Raw genomic sequence first — 23,531 nt, 5'->3', positions numbered from 1 at the left:
CAATAAATCTTCAATCAAGTGTGCGTTTGGTCGTGACCTAACATTGGCGACGAGGCTAGGGCACCCTGAGGACCCGCTCGTGTTTGGTTTGCCTTCGTACTCCTGCATTGCTGATCCAAGTCCTCCTAAGCCTCCCTCCTCCGACACAGCAGGCGAGAGGCAAGCGGAGGGAGCGGCTTATCAGGCGGAGGCCTGCGGCAGGCGGAGGAAGCGGCTAACCCGGCTGAGGTCTGTGTGAGTACTGCGCCCGCGGGTCCTGTTGGCTGCATTTGGGTGGCATTTGGTGGGTCACTGTAACAGCCCCCATTGTTGCGTCACGCCCAGCAGAGTGCTGCCATTGGCTGGGATAAGGGTATTGGCTACTCCGGATCTCCCGTGTGACTCTCTGTGCTAGTGTGAAAGCTCGCCAAAGCCCAGCTTCATCCACACATTACCTCAAGTTTATTTAAGGGGGTACACGCTTAACAAGTTAAAAGGTTGTTCTTAAACACCTGCGTTTGTGGCTCCACAGCCAACCACACACATCCCAGCTTCCGGATTCTATTGTGTGCATACAGTGTTTCTGTCCAAGACAAGACATGACCTCTATTCCACCTCCTCTTCCTTTTGTCAGCGAACCGGGCCGTCCTGTCATCCCATGGGATCGGTGGAAAGATGTATTTGAGAACTATTTGGTGGCCATGGGTGGGGACAGATTTCCCGCTGCGCGGAAGAAAGCTCTCCTTCTTCATAATCTCAGCACTGAAGGGCGCAGAATTTATGATGGACTTCCTAGATATAGAGACCTTGAAGCTGGTGATATGGATGAATACTCATTTGCCCTCAAACAGCTTCGGGACCACTTTGAGCCAAAGAAGAATGTCAGTTTCGAGCGGCATAAATTCTTTCAGAGAGTTCAAGAGAAATTAGAATCTGTGGAATCATATGTTGCCTGTCTCAGTTCATTAAGTTATACGTGTGAGTTTGAGCAGCTAGCAGATTCTCTCATCAGGGACCAACTAGTCAGATGCACAAATAATCCAAGAATTCAGGAGAAGCTACTTGCAAAAGATATGGTCCTTCAAGAGGCATTTGAGATGGCGAGAAGCATTGAACAAACCTCGGAGTATGTCAAGGAACTCAAGATTGACAAATCAAATTCTGATCAAGCCTCGGTGTGTGTGGTGGATCAAAAGAGGAGGGGCAATTACTCTATGATAAGGAAAGGAGTTTGGAATGCAAAAGGCATGTGTTCTCGCTGTGGCAGCTTCAGACATGGAATGAATTTTCCCTCATGCCCTGCCAAGTATGCAGACTGTTTCAGATGTAAAAGCAAGGGTCATTTTGCAAATGTGTGCAAAAATAAATCAATCAACTGTGTGGAACCCAAAATGTTAGATCATGAGGAGGGTGACATCAAGGCAGGATACCATGTTCATCAAACTTCTACCATACAAGAGATGACCCCTAAACAGGTGTTTCAGATTTCGGAATTGTCCACTAATAATAAAGGCCCTGTGGACACGTTCTGGATTGATGGGGTTGAACTCTCAATGAAGGTGGACTCTTGTTCACCATGGTCTATCATATCCAGGGACACATTGAGAAATGTTCTAAAACAGGATGATGCCGTTATTCTTCCCACCAGCATTAGAGTATGTGGATATGGAAATTCTGATATAGATATCGTCGGCCAATTCTCTGCAGGAGTATGCTACAAGGGTAGAAACTGTCAAGCGACATTCCTTGTGGCGGAAAAGGGAGCTTCCTTACTAGGATGGGAAGAACAGAAGAAATTGGGTATAGTAGTACAAGCCAGTGCATCTGTGCCAGTTACAATTGCCGAAGTGGGGGATTTCTGGATGAAGGAATTCCCTGAAGTGTTTTCTGAGAGACTTGGCAAACTCAAAAACTTTGAGCATCACATTAGATTGAAAAATAATGCTCAACCTGTTGTGCATAAGGTTCGCCAAGTGCCATTGAAGATGAAGGCGCAACTTAAAGAAGAACTTGACAGCCTGATGGTCAAAGGGGTTATTGAACCGGTAGTAGCTACAGAATGGCTGTCCCCCATCGTTCTGGTTACTAAAGCCAATGGCAAAATGAGGTTGTGTGTCGACTTACGCAGTCTCAATAGGAACATTGTAGTTGAAAGACATCCCTTGCCGAACATTTCGGAAATTCTGTCCACACTGGGAGAGCCTAAACTGTTTTCCATTATTGATCTTTCTTCTGCATACCACCAGGTCCCGTTGTCTGAGGAGTGTCAACAGTTAACTGCATTTATTTCTCCGGAAGGTGTTTTCATGTATAAACATATGCCCTTTGGCTTGGCCTCAGCAGCATCTGTCTTCCAAAGAGTGATGGAAACAGTACTCAAAGGCCTTAGCAACGTAACTGTATTTCAGGATGACATTCTTATTTTTGCCAGGAATATTGTTGAACATGACAATGCTTTAAGATCTGTTTTAATTAGACTTAAGGATGCTGGGTTAACTGTACAAAGAGAGAAATGCAGAATTGCCATGACAGAAGTAGATTATTTGGGGCACAAGATTTCTTGCAACGGAATTTCTCCTAGAAAGTCCTTGGTAGATAGCATTGTGAGTGCTCCCCAACCCCTTGATAAGGAACAATTGCGGTCGTTCATGGGGTTGGCGGAATATTATCACAAATTTGTTGAGGGGTTCTCCAATATATCGTCTCCTTTGAGAGATTTATTGAAGAAAGGTTCCAGATATGTGTGGTCGGATGAATGCCAGAAAGCCTTTGACAAAATTAAAGAGGGCATAGTAGAAGCACCCTCTTTGGGTGGGTTTGTAGTTGGAAGGAAAACCGTGCTTGCTGTGGATGCGAGCATGTTAGGGCTCGGGGCCTCCCTTTTTCAGTATGAAGGGAGCATTGAACATGTTATAGCTTTTGCCTCCCGGCCACTGAGAGGAGCGGAGAACAACTACTCTGTGGTAGAGAGAGAAGCTTTAGCAGTGACATGGGCAATAAGCCATTTCAAATTCTTTCTATGGGGCCAATCGTTCACTGTAAAAACAGATCACAAACCTTTGGTTTAGTTGTTGGGCAGTGCTGACTGGACTAAAGGTTCACCCAGGATATCCCGGTGGATGATTGAGTTGTTGGCATATGATTTCAGGATGGTGTATGTACCTGGTGGTGAAAATGTAATTGCTGATTGTCTTTCAAGACTACCGGTTCAGGCCAAAGATTTCAAGAATGCGAATGTGGAGCCCACTGTTAGCATTTGTGAAATGGTGCACAATGCTATAAGTAAAGAGGAATGGGTGTCTGCTGATAAGCTGGATGAAGTATTGGGCCAAGTAAAAGTCTGGGTCAAAGCAGGTTGGCCCAGAAAGGATCTGGTGGAGAGGAAGTTTGATGCGTTTCAAAATGTCAAGGAGGAATTGAATTTGTCGGAGGACGGGTCTCAACTCAGAAAAGGGATGAGGATTATTCCGCCCTATGAAACTAGATCCAAGCTAGTGGACATAGCCCACCAGGGCCATCTGGGGATGGGGGGCACTAAAAGACACATAAGGCAATCATTTTGGTGGCCAGGGATAGATAGTGAAGTGGAGAGATGTGTCAGAAAGTGCAAGGAATGTGAAAAGAGCGATAAAAGTAAAGTTGTCAGGGATACCCCGTTAAGGCCGGTTAGTGTCCCAGCAGAGCCTTGGAGGAAGTTAGCAGTGGATTTGATGGGACCCATTCAGGAATTGGGTGGAGATTTCAAATACCTCATTGTCCTAGTAGATTATCACTCAAAATGGGTTGAGTGGAAACCTATAAGGGAGGCAACTACTTCACAAATGATCACTTTCTTTGAGGAAGTGTTTTACAGGGAAGGGTTTCCCTCAGAGCTCATCTCAGACAATGGGATCCAGTTTTGTTCGGACAGAATGGTGGAATTTTTTAATAGATATGGTATCAAACATTACAGGACAGCATTGTACCAACCCAGAGCGAATGGCTTGGTTGAAAGAATGAATAGGTTTCTTAAGGGTGGATTACAGTTGGCCATGGCATCTGGATTGAAGTGGCAGACGGTTCTTAGGGAGATGGTCTGGAACTACTGTGTAACGCCACACTCTGTTACTGGTATCTCACCTTTTTCATCTCTCAAGGGTAGACACCCTGGGACAAGGTTGTGTCCGGGTTGGCTAAACCTAGCGAAGAGTATACATGTTGACAGAGAAAAAGTCATGGATCTAATTAGGGAGACCCAGAATGAGTACAAAGTTCGTTTTGATGCTAAAAAGTCTACTGGAGGAATGATTTGGTCTATTGGGGACTGGGCGTACATCAAAAATCCCAGAGTATCTCCTAAATGCATCACTAGTAAATTTATCGGTCCCAAGAAAATTGCAGCCATAAGGGGGAATGTTGTTATAATGGAGGGTGGTGAATGTTGGGCAATGTCTAGACTTGCCAAAAGCAATAAGGTTGCTAGTGAAGGTAGTGAGGAGCCGGACCAGAATTTGTCTTATGAGGAAGAAGCTCTAGTGCCTGTATCTAATGCAGGTAGAGTAGAGAATTTTGAGAGTGATCGCTATATTAACACTGATAGTGGTGTGAAAGCAAACAGAGTGAGGTACAGACCAACCAAGTTAAATGATTATTACTTGGGTTAAATGTTTCTGTTTAAGGGAAGGAGATGTGTTGAGTTTTGGTTCTTATTAACTTCAGAAAAGGTCAGACTTTCTTAGTGTTAACACAGTGCAACTCAATGACATTATGATGTAACCAGATTCTAACTGGAATGTATTGCTGTGCTTATTCTGATTAGAATGCTTGTCTAAGTTTTCTTTTGTATGTAAAGGAGTTGGAGCCTGCCTCTTGAGGAGGGCGCCTGCTGTGTATTACTCTACATGATACTTACAATAAATCTTCAATCAAGTGTGCGTTTGGTCGTGACCTAACAGTCACTCACGACATTGTGAGAGGGTGAGACCAATCAAGCTAATTTGACCTTCTGCCATTGTGGGCTAGCTTCACAATGTATGGCGTTGGATTTGATCATCTCTTATGGAAGGTATTTCCATTTAGGGTATTAATTGATTGATGCACTGCGAACCTGGAAGACCCAGTGGTGGGGTGGCTATTATTTTATCAAAACCATTTAAAATGTTTACAATTGTCTATTGACCCACCAACATCATATGCATGTATTGCTCTAAAATTGTTTTACGTGATTATGTGACCCCCGTGAGAATAATGAACTGTTTACAACATAATAAATGGATTTTAACACAGATGCCTGTTAGGTTTGGATCTGCTCCCAGCCCATGGTTTGTATGCTTGGGTCATATTTAGAGTGTTGGTGAGGAATGTTTGTACTGGAGTGTGCATGAGTGTTCCAGAGAAAAACAGTTGGGACCTGGATGTTTAATGAATAAAGGGGCCGGTGGATGTCTCTCCCTGCCTATGTATTTTATTTAACTGCCTCATGTATTTACCTGAAGTTTAAACCCAGTAAATATTTATCAAACCCACGTACGGCTCCGCCTGCATATTTTACCCTAAAGCTAAGACGTAACATTGGCGACGGGGATCAGTGAAGCTGTATGTTGCAGGACAAGCATATCGTAGACTGCTTCTGCTACGGTTGTGCGGAGATTTTAAAAGAAAAAACTGAGGTGAGGAGTGCTGCAAGGCGTGAGGGGTGCACATACCTCTCAACCTTTTTTGATACCAAGGCGGGTGAAAACCCAGAAAGGCCATAAACATAAAAGTAGGACTGCCGTAAAAACATGAAACGGCAGTCCTACTTCTATGTCGCTGACCTTTTACGGGAGGGGAGTGGGGAGGAATGCTCCCAGGCACAATCCTCTCATTGGAGGAGAGCACCAGGGAGGGGAAGGGGGTGGAAATGGGGGCGTGAAAAGTATGACACTTGCTTTTCACGCCTCATTCGCGCAGGAAGAGTCGCGCCAGGACCCGATTTCGGGATCTCGAAATCGGGTCCCGGCAAAAATATGAATCGTAGCTCCCACCTTTGCCAAGGCGGGTGAAACAGATGAGCTGGCGGGTGTGCGGGTGTGTAGATGCTTTGGCGGGTGACACCCGCCAAAAGCGGGTGCATACCTCTCAACCTTTTTTGATACCAAGGCGGGTGAAAACCCAGAAAGGCCATAAACATAAAAGTAGGACTGCCGTAAAAACATGAAACGGCAGTCCTACTTCTATGTCGCTGACCTTTTACGGGAGGGGGGTGGGGAGGAATGCTCCCAGGCACAATCCTCTCATTGGAGGAGAGCACCAGGGAGGGGAAGGGGGTGGAAATGGAGGCGTGAAAAGCATGACACTTGCTTTTCACGCCTCATTCGCGCAGGAAGAGTCGCGCCAGGACCCGATTTCGGGATCTCGAAATTGAGTCCCGGCAAAAATATGAATCGTAGCTCCCACCTTTGCCAAGGCGGGTGAAACAGATGAGCTGGCGGGTGGGAGGGTGTGTAGATGCTTTGGCGGGTGACACCCGCCAAAAGCGGGTGAGTTGAGAGCTATGGGGGTGCATCGTACAAGGATTAAGGGAACATTAAGTTTAGCACTGGTGGGAGGCATCCACCGGCACCCACCTGTCCCACGCCCTTTATGGAACTTCTGCTCAACTGACTGTAGGATTTCTCAATTGCGAGTGCCACAAGACGTCACTTTATTAACAGCGATGTTCGGCGATTACAAGTTAAGGAACTTAGAGAATGAAAGTGAACTGGTCTTGTTTCGGCGTGAGGGAAAAGAGCAGCGGGGCTCAAAATGGGGTGGTGTGCGGCAAATGTGGATGGCACCGCCATACGTTGCTCCTTGTCACCATGTATTGAGTGGGTGGTCCCAGTAGGGCGGACCAATGATCACCACGTCCCAGGGAGGCAGGCCAACGATTGTCACGTTGTGAAGGTCAAGGAGAGAGTGATGATGTTAGGATCTTGTGAGTTGGGGCCAAGGAATGTTGAAAAAGCGACGGTTGGCTCTCCGGAGATGACGTGTGCTTTTGCGAGCGTGCATGTCCCTCGCAGTGGCTGCATACGTTTGGTGAAGTGTACGCAAATGACGCAAGCATGGAAAGAACAGCTTCCGGGAATGCAAGTGCCAGAAATGAATGTCGTACTGAGACAATCCTGCGGTCATTCGTACGCGGAAAATGCTGGATCAACGACGAGGCCTACGTTTCTGAGATCGACAATGATGCCGGTAATTGCGATGTGATTTCTAGTGGTGGAGATTATAAATGTACTGCAGCCAAGAATGAAATGGGGAAATGCATTTTTGATTTTATGTCGGACGACGGAAAGTTGTCAAAGGAACGACAAGAACCTCTGAGAAGGAGTGTGGACAGTTAGGTCACCGGTCTTGAATGGCTAGATGATTTATTCGGAAATTTTAAGGAGCCGACCAGGAAAAAGATGTTTACATTTTCACCGTATGGTGGATGTTATTAATGCCACGGGTTTAGCCACAGCATTTTGGTTTGAGTTTAGTTGCTGTGGTCATAAGGGAGTGGTTCTCTAAACTAGATTTCATGTTACAAGTTTGTCATTAGTAGTTCACAGAGCATATTAACATATAGGGGCCGATTCATGGAACAAACATGCGCCGAAAATCTTCGCGAAAGCAGGCGCAAGCAGGCGCAAGCGGAAAAAAACAGGCGCACACGCACGTGTGCGATTCATGGAAGTCCCTGCGCGTGTTCACCTCGGGATGTGCGCCAAATCCGTGCATGGCGCACAAGTCATTGCAACATCCCGAAAGGCGTGCGCGACGCGCACAGTGAAAACGCACAACCTCGGCGCATACACCAGAAAGTGGGCGGGACACGGGGCGTAACGCGCGGAATGGGGAACAAAGTGCGAAAATAAGGGCGTAACTGGGGATGTACTGCAGGGAAGCAGATGGAACGCCCACACGCACTCGAACCACACGTATTCATGGAATCGAATAGGGCAAAGCCACGCACAGCCAAAGACACGCACAAGCTGAAACACGTCCGCCACACGAAGGCAGGCGGTAGAGTCCCAGCGCATCACAAAAGTGGCAACATACAGCAATTGGGCCTGTGCGAGCGGGGCACGTGTATTGCGGGGGTGCGCGGGAAGCAACACATGCGATCGAGCGGGGTACGTGTATTTTGGGGGCGCGCGGGAAGTGACACACGCGATTGAGCGGGGTACGTGTATTTCGGGGGTGCGCGGGAAGTTACACACGCGATTGAGCGGGGTACGTGCATATCGGGGGTGCGCGGGTAGTTACACACGCGATTGAGCGGGGTACGTGTATTTCGGGGGTGCGCGGGAAGTTACACACGCGATTGAGCGGGGTACGTGTATGTCGGGGGTGCGCGGGTAGTTACACACGCGATTGAGCGGGGTACGTGTATTTCGGGGGTGCGCGGGAAGTTACACACGCGATTGAGCGGGGTACGTGTATTTCTGGGGTGCGCGGGAAGTCACACACACAATCTCATCAGGGTACGTGTATTTCAGGGTGCGGGGGAAGTATCCCACGCAACATCAGCAGGGTACGTGTATTCCAGGGGTGCGCGGGAAGTTCCACACGCAATTCCATCAGGGTACGTGTATTACAGGGGTGCGCGGGAAGTTCCACACGCGATATCATCAGGGTACGTGTATTACAGGGGTGCGCGAGGAGCAGCACACGTGAGTTGCACGTGTGGGTCCTCCCAGGTGTTCCCTCTACACCCTCCACGGCCCCTGCAGGTGGCTCACACCACAGGGGCCTACCCAGCCCATGTCATGCAGGCACCCCATCCACCATGGCCATGCCCACCAGCCAACCCACATGTCAACTTGCACTACTGCCCACCAACGCATGTCCCCCTGCACCCCCAGCCACCAGGGGCACCCTCCACAGGCCCCCACCCATGTCTCCCACCACCCCCCAGCAGTGCAGGGGCAGCCTCCACCAGGCCCCCACTCATGTCCAACTCATGTCTCCCATCACCCCCACCCCCAGCAGTGCAGGGGCAGCCTCCACCAGGCCCCCACTCATGTCTCCCTGCACCTCCACCCCCAGCCACCAGGGGCAGCCTCCACCAGGCCCCCACTCATGTCTCCCTGCACCCCAACCCCCCAGCCACCAGGGGCAGCCTCCACCAGGTCCCCACTCATGTCCCCCATCACCCCCACCCCCCAGCAGTGCAGGGGCAGCCTCCACCAGGCCCCCACCCATGTCTCCCACCACCCCCACACCCCAGCAGTGCAGGGGCAGTCTCCACCAGGTCCCCACCCATGTCTCCCACCACCCCCATCCCCCAGCAGTGCAGGGGCACCCACCACCAGGCCCCCACCCATGTCTCCCACCACCCCCACCACCCAGCAGTGCAGGGGCAGCCTCCACCAGGCCCCCACCCATGTCTCCCACCACCCCCACCCCCCAGCCACCAGGGGCAGCCTCCACCAGGCCCCCACTCATGTCTCCCTGCACCCCCACCCCCCAGCAGTGCAGGGGCAGCCTCCACCAGGCCCCCACTCATGTCCAACTCATGTCTCCCATCACCCCCACCCCCAGCAGTGCAGGGGCAGCCTCCACCAGGTCCACACCCATGTCTACCACCACCCCCACACCCCAGCAGTGCCGGGGCAGCCTCCACCAGGTCCCCACCCATGTCTCCCACCACCCCCACCCCCCAGCAGTGCAGGGGCACCCACCACCAGGCCCCCACCCATGTGTCCCACCACCCCCACCCCCCAGCAGTGCAGGGGCAGCCTACACCAGGCTCCCACCCATGTCTCCCACCACCCCCACCCCCCAGCAGTGCAGGGGCAGCCTCCACCAGGCCCTCACCCATGTCTCCCACCACCCCCACCCCCCAGCACTGTGGGGCACCTGCCAGCAGACCCCACCCATGTCTCCCACCACCCCCCAGCCACCAGGGCAGCCTCCACCAGGCCCCCACCCATGTCTCCCACCACTCCCACCCCCCAGCAGTGCAGGGGCAGCCTCCACCAGGCCCCCACTCATGTCTCCCTGCACCCCCACCCCCAGCAGTGCAGGGGCAGCCTCCACCAGGCCCCCACCCATGTCTCCCATCACCCCCACCCCCCAGCCACCAGGGGCATCCTCCACCAGGCCCCCACTCATTTCCCCTATCACCCCCACCCCCCAGCCACCAGGTGCAGCCTCCACCAGGCCCCCACTCATGTCTCCCTGCACCCCCACCCCCCAGCAGTGCAGGGGCAGCCTCCACCAGGTCCCCACCCATGTCTACCACCACCCCCACACCCCAGCAGTGCAGGGGCAGCCTCACCAGGTCCCCACCCATGTCTCCCACCACCCCCACCCCCCAGCAGTGCAGGGGCAGCCTCCACCAGGTCCCAACCCATGTCTCCCACCACCCCCACCCCCCAGCCACCAGGGGCAGCCTCCACCAGGCCCCCACTCATGTCTCCCTGCACCCCCACCCCCCAGCAGTGCAGTGGCAGCCTCCACCAGGCCCCCACTCATGTCCAACTCATGTCTCCCATCACCCCCACCCCCAGCAGTGCAGGGGCAGCCTCCACCAGGTCCCCACTCATGTCTCCTTGCACCCCCACCCCCCAGCCACCAGGGGCAGCCTCCACCAGGCCCACACTCATGTCTCCCTGCACCCCCACCCCCCAGCCACCAGGGGCAGCCTCCACCAGGTCCCCACTCATGTCTCCCATCACCCCCACCCCCCAGCAGTGCAGGTGCAGCCTCCACCAGGCCCCCACCCATGTCTACCACCACCCCCACACCCCAGCAGTGCAGGGGCAGCCTCCACCAGGTCCCCACCCATGTCTCCCACCACCCCCACCCCCAGCAGTGCAGGGGCACCCACCACCAGGCCCCCACCCATGTCTCCCACCACCCCCACCACCCAGCAGTGCAGGGGCAGCCTCCACCAGGCCCCCACCCATGTCTCCCACCACCCCCACCACCCAGCAGTGCAGGGGCAGCCTCCACCAGGCCCCCAATCATGTCTCCCTGCACCCCCACCCCCCAGCAGTGCAGGAGCAGCCTCCACCAGGCCCCCACTCATGTCCAACTCATGTCTCCCATCACCCCCACCCCCAGCAGTGCAGGGGCAGCCTCCACCAGGCCCCCACTCATGTCTCCCTGCACCCCCACCCCCCAGCCACCAGGGGCAGCCTCCACCAGGCCCCCACTCATGTCTCCCTGCACCCCCACCCCCCAGCCACCAGGGGCAGCCTCCACCAGGTCCCCACTCATGTCTCCCATCACCCCCACCCCCCAGCAGTGCAGGGGCAGCCTCCACCAGGCCCCCACCCATGTCTACCACCACCCCCACACCCCAGCAGTGCAGGGGCAGCCTCCACCAGGTCCCCACCCATGTCTCCCACCACCCCCACCCCCCAGCAGTGCAGGGGCACCCACCACCAGGCCCCCACCCATGCCTCCCACCACCCCCACCCCCCAGCCACCAGGGGCAGCCTCCACCAGGCCCCCACTCATGTCTCCCTGCACCCCCACCCCCCAGCAGTGCAGGGGCAGCCTCCACCAGGCCCCCACTCATGTCCAACTCATGTCTCCCATCACCCCCACCCCCAGCAGTACAGGGGCAGCCTCCACCAGGTCCCCACCCATGTCTACCACCACCCCCACCCCCCAGCCACCAGGGGCAGCCTCCACCAGGCCCCCACTCATGTCTCCCTGCACCCCCACCCCCAGCAGTGCAGGGGCAGCCTCCACCAGGCCCCCACCCATGTGCAACTCATGTTCCCAACATGTCATCACAATCTAGATCCCTGGTCCCTATGGTCAGCCTCCAAATGCAAAACACCCACCCGAGTATTGCATCCGCCCACTCATAATTTGCAATTACATCACAGAACACCAATTGCAAGTTCCGAAACAAACACATTTCCCTCACATACACCCAATGGGTGTCAGTGAATCTCAAAACACATATCATGAAATGCATGAAACCAATGAGATACCACACATTGAAGTTCACCAAAAATAATATGTATTATAGGAAACATCAATAGAATAAAAAATGAAGAAACAGAAACGTGAATGTACAAAAATGAAAAGAAGCATGTCCGTCAAAAAAAGCAAAACCAAAAATAAAAATCCAAATTAATGTCCAAAGTCAATGTCCACAAAACAAAATCCAATGGGAAATAAAAAAGAAAGCCATTGCTCCATGGTCAAAAATAGAAAAAAAAATACAATCCAACTGTCAACTATGTACATGGGAACAATCCAGGGTCCATTATCCCAACAAAAGAAAGGAAACCTATCTAACTACACTAACTAATAAAATAAACTATATACAAAAATGTGGCCAATGTCCGAAAGGTCCAAATGATATAAAAACAAAAATGAAACCTAACACTACCTAGAAACTATGTACAAGGGCAGCGGGCTAGTTTCACGGCTCACTTGTGGATGTTCCGGGCCAGGGCATCATCGAACTCCTCCTCAATGTCCCGGAGGCGGTCCTCCTCCATGGCCCCGAGGGTCCGCTGGGCCGCCGACGTCTCCACCTCCAAACCCCTGCGGATTGCCTCGAGGCACTTGGCCCGCCTCAGGGCCCTCCGCATGGAGTTCTCCGCCCTGACCATTGTGAGACGTGCCTCTTCCGCCCGCTGCCGCTCCGCATCTATGGCGTGGCCCAACCGCTGCCACACGGAAGACACTCTCTGTCCTGGGTCCTCCTGCCCTCCGGCCGATGCCTGCCCCTCCGATGTCGAAGGCCCCGAGCCTTCATGGCTCCCACCACGTTGCTGCTGCTGCTGTGCCTCTGCCCGTGCACTGCCTCCTGCTGCCTGCACATCCTCCGCCGGCTGGGGTGCAGTTGTTGATGTGGCCACCCCTGCTGGACGTCTGACTCCCGACTGTGGCAGGGATGCCTCCTCCACCAGCCTGGCCGCACCGTCAGAGGCAGCTCCACAGGGCACCCAGGTGACTGATGGGTGGGAAGATGGCACAGAGGACGACTGGCGCGTAGGGGGTCCAGTTGAGGAGGGGGTCGGAGCAAGCCCCATCAGACGGAGGAATCCGGCCTGGGTGACCTGTCCCAGCAGGCTGACGTGGTCAACGAGCCATTCGAGATGGCTCGCAGTCTCTTCATAAAAAGACTGCAGGTCACCTCGCATGGCCCGTTGACGCAACGCCAGACCAGCCAGGACAGGCTCAACCCAGACCTGGATAGCCACGTCCGCAGGCAGAGGAAGGCCAGTTGACGTGAGCTCATCCCCTGCCTGAAAACGGGCCTGGACGTAGGCATCCCTGCTGGTGCAAGATGATGCAGGGGCAGGATCGGGGACAGGATTGCACACAGGCACCTCCGTGGCGGCCTGTGCTGCCTCCTGTCCCTGGTCCTGCACTGCACCACTAGCACCAGTGGGATCCCCACCTCCAGACCCCGTCTCTGGTGCTTGCACGGCCTCCTCCTCCACCAAACCCCCCACCAACCTGGATGACTCCGTGCCATCTTCCCCTGTTGGGCCCTGTGGGGTCCCAGCTACCCCTTCTGCTGCCGAGGAGTCCAACTCCAACCTCCGCCTCTTGGACCTCCCCCCGGCAGCTGCGGCCTGGGACGCGGCACCGGACTCCTCACTCCCCGACGAGATGACAACCTGGGAGGGGAGCCGGGCCTTGCGTCTCCGGCTGGCGGTCGGATCCCCGCCGCTGTGCTCCACAGCACCTTCTCCGCCCTCTTCATCAGTTGACGCTGCAGACAGGGAGAAACAAAACACAGGCATCAGGGCACTGTACAATGGACACATACACACATGACAGTTGTACATGAGTGGCATTGGCAAACCTCAGACATGTCATCACAATCCCCAACACACATGTCATTACAACTCGCACACATGAGCCATACCACAGCCATATCGCAACTGCCACCACCATCCATACACATACAACAGCATGAGCAGCCAAAGGTGAGCCAGACAACACATGCAACACAGGAAGTGCACCACACATGCACACACACCACCACACTTGCATGCATGTGTACACCTCTGCCAAGTGTCGCACTGTTCAGACGGGCATCCATGTCACATCTGCCAATCAGGCTTCCACATACCGCTGTCACATGCATCCATGTTGCATCACTGTTGCACCCTTGTCAAATACACACACATGCACATGTACACAGTGCTGATACATGCAGCCGAAAACAACATACATGCGTGACATCACAGACATGTCTACTTACATACACATTCATCCAAACATGTGTGCCCACACAACTGCATTTGGCATGCAAGCCTACACACAAAAGCACCATCCATGTCTCACACATTACAGCCCTCGCATGTGTCAGCCCCACGGCCCTGTACACCCCCACCCATACTCGACCCCATACAAACAGATGTGCAACCTGCACACTACTGAATAATCACCACACGCACTGCTCACAATCAGGATGCATGTACACTCACCGCTCGACTCCAGACGGGTCTGCTTCTCAAGGACCTGGACATGGAGCGCTGGGGATATGCGTTCCAGGACCCTCATCTGTTCTTCCGACAAGTGGCCCCGGCGCCCCTTGGCATCCGCTGCCTTCAAGAGGCGCCGGGCCTTGTTCAGGGTCCTGGACCTGAAGTCCTCCCAGCGTTTCTTGACATGTTGTAAGTCGCGGACTGCCACCCCCTCCGCGTTGATGGCAGTCACGATGTCAGTCCAGATCCGAGTCCGTCCTTCCTTGTCGGCGCGGGAACTTCCGAAGAGGGCATCATACTGCCCCAGGACTTGCTCCACCAGGACACCAACTTCGGTGGCACTGAAGCTGGTGCCCCTCTGCCTCTCTGGCCGGGGGTTGTCAGTGGTCACAGATGGTGTTTGCCCCGACATGACAACCCCAGAGGCAGGAGTGGGTGGGCAACTGGGTCCTGGGGCTGAGCTGTGGAGCGATGGAATCCCAGTCGGGAGTCTTCGGTTCCAGCAGGGGTGGTCACAGCAACAGCACCCCTGGCTGATGTGCAGGCAGCAAATGGCAGGGCACGTGGGCAGCAGGCAGTCAGGCAGCAGCAGATGGCAGGTGGGAGCGTGCTCGGGGCTCTGTGGGGCAGTAGTTCGGCCTTCTGGGCAGGAGCGTGGTCTTCCGTGTGCTTACCCGTGGCCAGCTTGATACGGAGTGATTTGGCACGTGAAAAATCTGCACGTCGGCGTGTAATTCGAGGAAAGGCCCTTAGCGCGTAAGCGCATCTGCACGCATACGCATTTTCATTGGACAGAAGGCCCCTCAAGCGCAAGCGCCCCTGTGACGTGACGCGTACAGACGTCCATGCGCATTTCAGTGCGCGTGAAAAACTGCACGTCCGCGTGTAATACGAGGAAAGGGCCCATGCGCGTAAGCGCGTGTGGAAACTGCACGTCCGCGTGTAATACGAGGAAAGGGCCATGCGCGTAAGCGCGCGTGGAAACTGCACGTCCGCGTGTAATACAAAACAGATAAAGCAGTGCAGGGGCAGCCTCCACCAGGTCCACACCCATGTCTACCACCACCCCCACACCCCAGCAGTGCAGGGGCAGCCTCCACCAGGTCCCCACCCATGTCTCCCACCACCCCCACCCCCCAGCAGTGCAGGGGCAGCCTCCACCAGGCCCCCAATCATGTCTCCCTGCACCCCCACCCCCCAGCAGTGCAGGGGCAGCCTCCACCAGGCCCCCACTCATGTCCAACTCATGTCTCCCATCACCCCCACCCCCAGCAGTGCAGGGGCAGCCTCCACCAGGCCCCCAATCATGTCTCCCTGCACCCCCACCCCCCAGCCACCAGGGGCAGCCTCCACCAGGCCCCCACTCATGTCTCCCTGCACCCCCACCCCCCAGCCACCAGGGGCAGCCTCCACCAGGTCCCCACTCATGTCTCCCATCACCCCCACCCCCCAGCAGTGCAGGGGCAGCCTCCACCAGGCCCCCACCCATGTCTACCACCACCCCCACACCCCAGCAGTGCAGGGGCAGCCTCCACCAGGTCCCCACCCATGTCTCCCACCACCCCCACCCCCCAGCAGTGCAGGGGCACCCACCACCAGGACCCCACCCATGCCTCCCACCACCCCCACCCCCCAGCCACCAGGGGCAGCCTCCACCAGGCCCCCACTCATGTCTCTCTGCACCCCCACCCCCCAGCAGTGCAGGGGCAGCCTCCACCTGGCCCCCACTCATGTCCAACTCATGTCTCCCATCACCCCCACCCCCAGCAGTGCAGGGGCAGCCTCCACCAGGCCCCCACCCATGTGCAACCCATGTTCCCAACATGTCATCACAATCTAGATCCCTGGTCCCTATGGTCAGCCTCCAAATGCAAAACACCCACCCGAGTATTGCATCCACCCACTCATAATTTGCAATTACATCACAGAACACCAATTGCAAGTCCGAAACAAACACATTTCCCTCACATACACCCAATGGGTGTCAGTGAATCTCAAAACACATATCATGAAATGCATGAAACCAATGAGATACCACACATTGAAGTTCACCAAAAATAATATGTATTATAGGAAACATCAATAGAATAAAAAATGAAGAAACAGAAACGTGAATGTACAAAAATGAAAAGAAGCATGTCCGTCAAAAAAAGCAAAACCAAAAATAAAAATCCAAATTAATGTCCAAAGTCAATGTCCACAAAACAAAATCCAATGGGAAATAAAAAAGAAAGCCATTGCTCCATGGTCAAAAATAGAAAAAAAAATACAATCCAACTGTCAACTATGTACATGGGAACAATCCAGGGTCCATTATCCCAACAAAAGAAAGGAAACCTATCTAACTACACTAACTAATAAAATAAACTATATACAAAAATGTGGCCAATGTCCGAAAGGTCCAAATAATATAAAAACAAAAATGAAACCTAACACTACCTAGAAACTATGTACAAGGGCAGCGGGCTAGTTTCACGGCTCACTTGTGGATGTTCCGGGCCAGGGCATCATCGAACTCCTCCTCAATGTCCCGGAGGCGGTCCTCCTCCATGGCCCCGAGGGTCCGCAGGGCCGCCGACGTCTCCACCTCCAAACCCCTGCGGATTGCCTCGAGGCACTTGGCCCGCCTCAGGGCCCTCCGCATGGAGTTCTCCGCCCTGACCATTGTGAGACGTGCCTCTTCCGCCCGCTGCCGCTCCGCATCTATGGCGTGGCCCAACCGCTGCCACACGGAAGACACTCTCTGTCCTGGGTCCTCCTGCCCTCCGGCCGATGCCTGCCCCTCCGATGTCGAAGGCCCCGAGCCTTCATGGCTCCCACCACGTTGCTGCTGCTGCTGTGCCTCTGCCCGTGCACTGCCTCCTGCTGCCTGCACATCCTCCGCCGGCTGGGGTGCAGTTGTTGATGTGGCCACCCCTGCTGGACGTCCGACTCCCGACTGTGGCAGGGATGCCTCCTCCACCAGCCTGGCCGCACCGTCAGAGGCAGCTCCACAGGGCACCCAGGTGACTGATGGGTGGGAAGATGGCACAGAGGACGACTGGCGCGTAGGGGGTCCAGTTGAGGAGGGGGTCGGAGCAAGCCCCATCAGACGGAGGAATCCGGCCTGGGTGACCTGTCCCAGCAGGCTGACGTGGTCAACGAGCCATTCGAGATGGCTCGCAGTCTCTTCATGAAAAGACTGCAGGTCACCTCGCATGGCCCGTTGACGCAACGCCAGACCAGCCAGGACAGGCTCAACCCAGACCTGGATAGCCACGTCCGCAGGCAGAGGAAGGCCAGTTGACGTGAGCTCATCCCCTGCCTGAAAACGGGCCTGGACGTAGGCATCCCTGCTGGTGCAAGATGATGCAGGGGCAGGATCGGGGACAGGATTGCACACAGGCACCTCCGTGGCGGCCTGTGCTGCCTCCTGTCCCTGGTCCTGCACTGCACCACTAGCACCAGTGGGATCCCCACCTCCAGACCCCGTCTCTGGTGCTTGCACGGCCTCCTCCTCCACCAAACCCCCCACCAACCTGGATGACTCCGTGCCATCTTCCCCTGTTGGGCCCTGTGGGGTCCCAGCTACCCCTTCTGCTGCCGAGGAGTCCAACTCCAACCTCCGCCTCTTGGACCTCCCCCCGGCAGCTGCGGCCTGGGACGCGGCACCGGACTCCTCACTCCCCGACGAGATGACAACCTGGGAGGGGAGCCGGGCCTTGCGTCTCCGGCTGGCGGTCGGATCCCCGCCGCTGTGCTCCACAGCACCTTCTCCGCCCTCTTCATCAGTTGACGCTGCAGACAGGGAGAAACAAAACACAGGCATCAGGGCACTGTACAATGGACACATACACACATGACAGTTGTACATGAGTGGCATTGGCAAACCTCAGACATGTCATCACAATCCCCAACACACATGTCATTACAACTCGCACACATGAGCCATACCACAGCCATATCGCAACTGCAACCACCATCCATACACATACAACAGCATGAGCAGCCAAAGGTGAGCCAGACATCACATGCAACACAGGAAGTGCACCACACATGCACACACACCACCACACTTGCATGCATGTGTACACCTCTGCCAAGTGTCGCACTGTTCAGACGGGCATCCATGTCACATCTGCCAATCAGGCTTCCACATACCGCTGTCACATGCATCCATGTTGCATCACTGTTGCACCCTTGTCAAATACACACACATGCACATGTACACAGTGCTGATACATGCAGCCGAAAACAACATACATGCGTGACATCACAGACATGTCTACTTACATACACATTCATCCAAACATGTGTGCCCACACAACTGCATTTGGCATGCAAGCCTACACACAAAAGCACCATCCATGTCTCACACATTACAGCCCTTGCATGTGTCAGCCCCACGGCCCTGTACACCCCCACCCATACTCGACCCCATACAAACAGATGTGCAACCTGCACACTACTGAATAATCACCACACGCACTGCTCACAATCAGGATGCATGTACACTCACCGCTCGACTCCAGATGGGTCTGCTTCTCAAGGACCTGGACATGGAGCGCTGGGGATATGCGTTCCACGACCCTCATCTGTTCTTCCGACAAGTGGCCCCGGCGCCCCTTGGCATCCGCTGCCTTCAAGAGGCGCCGGGCCTTGTTCAGGGTCCTGGACCTGAAGTCCTCCCAGCGCTTCTTGACATGTTGTAAGTCGCGGACTGCCACCCCCTCCGCGTTGATGGCAGTCACGATGTCAGTCCAGATCCGAGTCCGTCCTTCCTTGTCGGCGCAGGAACTTCCGAAGAGGGCATCATACTGCCCCAGGACTTGCTCCACCAGGACACCAACTTCGGTGGCACTGAAGCTGGTGCCCCTCTGCCTCTCTGGCCGGGGGTTGTCAGTGGTCACAGATGGTGTTTGCCCCGACATGACAACCCCAGAGGCAGGAGTGGGTGGGCAACTGGGTCCTGGGGCTGGGCTGTGGAGCGATGGAATCCCAGTCGGGAGTCTTCGGTTCCAGCAGGGGTGGTCACAGCAACAGCACCCCTGGCTGATGTGCAGGCAGCAAATGGCAGGGCACGTGGGCAGCAGGCAGTCAGGCAGCAGCAGATGGCAGGTGGGAGCGTGCTCGGGGCTCTGTGGGGCAGTAGTTCGGCCTTCTGGGCAGGAGCGTGGTCTTCCGTGTGCTTACCCGTGGCCAGCTTGATACGGAGTGATTTGGCACGTGAAAAATCTGCACGTCGGCGTGTAATTCGAGGAAAGGCCCTTAGCGCGTAAGCGCATCTGCACGCATACGCATTTTCATTGGACAGAAGGCCCCTCAAGCGCAAGCGCCCCTGTGACGTGACGCGTACAGACGTGCATGCGCATTTCAGCGCGCGTGAAAAACTGCACGTCCGCGTGTAATACGATGAAAGGGCCCATGCGCGTAAGCGCGTGTGGAAACTGCACGTCCGCGTGTAATACGAGGAAAGGGCCATGCGCGTAAGCACGCGTGGAAGCTGCACGTCCGCGTGTAATACGAGGAAAGGGCCCATGCGCTTAAGTGACGTGACGCGCGCGTGCGTTTCCCTCAGCACGGGTTAAAGGTGAGCGGGCCCAGCAGTTTGCTGTACTTGCCTTTCGTGGAGACCGACGTGTGTTGCTGCTTCCTGTTGTTTCGCGCGCCATCACAACTTCACAGCTATCAAGGACGTATCTCTTATTTTGGCGGGGGTATTAGCTACGCGTGTTTTTCTGCATCGCGCTAGTCAGACGGTGAGTCGCACACGCTCTTTTTCCCACTGCCCATTGTCAGTTTTGTCAGAGTCAGTTTTAGACGCCTCTTTTAGCAGTCAGGTTTTTCCTATCTCTTCATTTACGTTGTTTTCACTTCCAATCGACACACATTTGTTTTTTTGGGTGGTCGTGACGTTTTCTGTTTGTGTCGTAATTGATCTATTTTTTTCTTTAAGGCAAATAATTCCCTCTTGCAGCTTAGAGCCACCTATGTGTCTTCCTTTTGCCACACAGGTGGATTGTAAACAATACTTGTCATGCTGCTTTGATCTGATCGTGTCCACGTCTTCAGAACTGTTCAGTAAGTGTGGGACCCTATGGGGATTCTTAGATGTAGATACATGTTGCGAATGTACTAATGACTGTGCAACAGAAACTCCATCCAACTCTGGCAGGTCATTGTAATATGACACTATATCCGGTGTTTCTTGGTCTTTGTTTTTCCTGGAGTTTCCTTTCATCGTTTTTATGAATTGTTCTCTCCATTCTTGCTCACAAATTTCATCTGCAATAGATAATTCATGTTTACTTGTGCTTTGGTGGCTTATTCTTTTCCCAATTAGGGGGGAGGCTGCTTTTCTTTTCACTTCATCTAATAGCCGTTTCACTTGAGTATGTACATTTCTAGATTTGGGAAACACGTTTTTCTTTATTCAGAGTTTTAGGTTCCTCCACACCTCCCACCTTGTTTTCCTTGCCATTAGAGTTTAAAGTCAAGTTTTTTTCAAGATTTGGTTGAGCGTTTTTGTTGGTTTTAAGGGGGACTGAAGACCTTTCCGTGCTTTTGCCCTTCTTATTATGTCTGTTTTCAAGGTCAATGCTACTGACCCTCAAGCGTGACTCTTCTCTGCGTTTGGGCACCACAGTCCCTTCAGCCTCTGTTCCTTTCACCAGCCTAGGGTTTTTATCACCGGCCCTCAAAGACACATCAGAATTCAATGCTACGGCGGCAATGTTTTTACTTAGTAATTCCTCTCTCGTTAATTGTCCATTGTGAATCATATCCTCATAGCACTCTGCATTAATCATTACATCTGATGCATCAGAGTATATGGAGTCGTCCAGATTATTAACAGAACCTTGACTTAGATTATTTTGAGTTGGTTGCACTAAGTCCATCTCAACTGCAGTCTCTGCTAAATTTGACACGTGTGGAGTATTTGTTCAATCGTTACTCTCAATGGCTTTGTCGTCAAATAGTCTGTCGCCACTGTTGGTTTCCATCTGTGCATTAGCAAGGATACCATCAATCTGGTTCCCTACTTTGGATAACTCCACATCTGTAACAGCCAAGGCTTTTTCCTCTGTTTTATTGGTGTTCAATGACTTGCCTGAGTCTCACGCCATAAATTCTGTTGAGCTAAGGCCCTTTTCTGTAAGGTACTAACAGTACACTTACTGCGAGCCACTATTTACCGCCGGAGAGCAGGTAAGCAATTCTTGTGAACTGCCTTCTATCATTAGGTGTGTTTGCCTTTGTGTTGCAGTGTCTTTTAAAGATGCTTGTGTATCACTGTTCCCCACGTTGGATCGCGGTTCATCCATTGCAACATTACATGTGTCTTCATATTGTTTAACTTTCCCCGACGGCCCGCCCTTGTCACAATTCTCTGAAGCAGATGCGTAATGCAACGCAGGAGAGTCCCGATCTCCCTCCTTACCTGTTCTTCCAGAGCCGATTGCGTGGGCATGTCAGAAGACGACAGGGCACGAGGATGGGTAGGTAATCTCGACTTCGCTCGAGTGTTGTGTCTCGGGACAGCCACATCAGCAGGACAATTATCGGCCATACTACCAACTATCCCCGAAGCAAAAGACAATAACACCTCGGGTTGATCTTCCCATTCAGGTGTTTTACTTTCAAGTTTTCTCCTGCTACCGCTGCAGCAACGCAGCAAGCAGCCAAACAGCGCCAGTAATCACTGCCCTTCACACCACAGGACTTAACACTGCAAGAGACACCGGGGCGTTCTCTTCAACCGGTGACTTCCTGGAGGGGGCGGAGCCATAGGTGGGATTCAGCAGGCTTGCTTTCAAATGTCAATCAATGTATCTGTCTCAGCTAACGCTGCCCGTAAGATCAGTCCAAACAGCTGATACCCGTCACAGCTGTCAGCAAGTGCTCGTGTTCTCAGCTCCTCGCACGCAGCACAGCCAAACAGCGCCAGTAATCACCGCCATTCACACCACAGGGCTTAACTTGTAATTCCGAAGGTTTGTAAACTGTTGTCTTTCTTGAAATTTTTGTAAAGGTTTATATAAACCAAAACAGATAAAGAAAAAAAATTATATTCTGGTCCACATTATTGAATTTGAAACACGTGGCCAAGCAATCCTGTCGGGTGAGGTAGGCAAATGTGGGAATATTTAATTTTTATCTGAATATTTTACCTACAACCAGTTGATCTTCGGCTTAAATGCAAAAGTTCACTCCGTTGCTTTATATGGAGCATGCATTTCAGGCATCAATAGCAATGATGCAATATGAGAGAGAAAGGTGTTTTGTAAAATGTTACTGGGTTTTCTCTTGTCTACCCTTAACGTTGCTTGCCACAATTAGGATAAGACTTTTTTGAAGAACAACATTCCATAACTCTAAACATTTCGATTTGAATGGTTTTAGTAAATCTGAATGCCATTCTAGCCCAGTGTATAACTAATGATATTTGACATGGTGACCATGCACTGTGGATTTCCTGGGTTAGGCGTGCAAGCAGGGACTTGAAAATAATAAACCTCTATATTAAATTAGCCGTTTGTAAATTCTTTGTAAGATCTAACAGAACCATTATTAAAAATTGTAGTATACAGCTGCCACATATTTACACTTTAGCCAGAGAAGATGATGACAGAGAACCCTACAGATTTCATGAAGCTATCTCATGTCTACTTGGTCCCCTGCCATAATTGTATTTGTCTCCCTATATTACATTTTGTTTATTTGTAACCTGACTAAGGTTTAATTGCCTAGGCACCTTATTTACAAAGAGTTTTTGTCAACTGGGTTTTCCCACTGAAAAAGGCTTTTGTAAATCAGGACCTAGGTCTTAATTCTGTTACATATTCCTGGACAGGTAAACATGGTATTTTTAATTTGTGTCCTTGTTGTGTAAATAAAAATTTGAACTTAATATCTTTTTTGCTTTTATGTCTGATGAATAGTGAGAAGCAAAATATGTTTTATTCCAATTTTGAGTAAGGTACAGTTTTGACAATAGAAGCATGCTTTATTGTTTTTCCTTGGTGCCAATGATCTTTCTTGCACAACAGCACTTATGCAGCTTATGTCCATCGTGGACACTCAAACATTCAAAAACCTGGTGCTTCCACCGTTTATTTTCTAAAGTGTATTCTGACAGCAGCTATATTTTTTTAATTTTACTGA

Source organism: Ambystoma mexicanum, chromosome 4q (genome assembly GCF_040938575.1).
Source record: "Ambystoma mexicanum isolate Mex_15411 chromosome 4q, UKY_AmexF1_1, whole genome shotgun sequence".
NCBI lineage: Eukaryota > Metazoa > Chordata > Amphibia > Caudata > Ambystomatidae > Ambystoma > Ambystoma mexicanum.
The sequence above is the reverse complement of the archived record's forward strand: the minus strand, read 5'-3'. Positions refer to the sequence as shown.